General features: G+C 40.4%; 1 protein-coding gene across 1 annotated transcript in view; it reads right to left on the reverse strand.

Moving 5' to 3' along the window:
• wwc1 (WW and C2 domain containing 1) overlaps positions 1–926 on the reverse strand; it is a gene marked incomplete at its 5' end in the record, with an annotated part of 26,334 nt that overhangs the window by 21,077 nt on the left and 4,331 nt on the right. The window lies entirely within an intron of this gene.

Below are 926 nucleotides of genomic sequence, written 5' to 3' on the forward strand. Positions count from 1 at the left end.
GTGTGTGTGTGTGTGTGTGTGTGTGTACTCATTTTTGGATCTTCTATAATGTAATCACTGTGAGTGTTTATTTTACTAATGAGAAGAAAAGCATGTGCGGACTGAAATGCATTTGGTCTACGGAGGAGGAGGGAGAAAAAGCCAGAATGGAAAGAAACAGAAATATTTTTGAAGGGCGCTCATATTGTTTCTTAAATGTTAACGAAGATGTCAAAAGATTGACTTGTGAGTTAGTCAATAAAGTTATACAGCACAGTGCCTCCGAGTGTCAACGTATATTTCAGACTATTAATGATATAAAAAGAACATTTTCAGATATTTGTTTTAAATAATAAACAAATTAAATAAATTAACATGCACCAGGAAACCTACACACTGCAGCCCGATTCAGAAGTGTTTTGTTTTTTTTACTAGATACAAGCTCGTTTTCAGGACTGTGTGTGTGTTTTCAGACTGAGCTTTTTTGACATAAGCCTGCCTCTTCTGCTAGCACTTTGGTGTTTTTCAGAGAAGGGCAACTTGACATTTCTATAATGACCTTTCACACAATGTCCAGCAGAGCTTTGCCCAACTTGAATGGAGTTCTAATTGGCCAAATATCTGATAATACCTGCATGGAGTCTTTTAAAACTTCTAAACCAATGAAAGTGTTTGCTGCACTCAAAACTTGGATTCATCTTCAGGAAATTCTAAGCATATTTCTTCTTCATCTTTGTGCGTGTGTGCGTGTGCGTGTGCGTGTGCGTGTGTGTGTGTGTGGCGTGCGTGTGCATGTGTGTTTGTGCGCGGACTACAAGAGGTTCCTTTTGTGAGCAGGCCCTGCAGCCTCTCAGGTTTCAGGAACAGGAGAAGACACACAAAGAGAGACAGAGCTCAGGTAGAGTCTGACCTGAAGCCTGAATAATAAGAGTCCTGTTGGGGGGGGG

This window comes from Notothenia coriiceps, unplaced genomic scaffold, assembly GCF_000735185.1.
Source record: "Notothenia coriiceps isolate Sejong01 unplaced genomic scaffold, NC01 NC01_scaffold00035760, whole genome shotgun sequence".
NCBI classification, from domain to species: domain Eukaryota; kingdom Metazoa; phylum Chordata; class Actinopteri; order Perciformes; family Nototheniidae; genus Notothenia; species Notothenia coriiceps.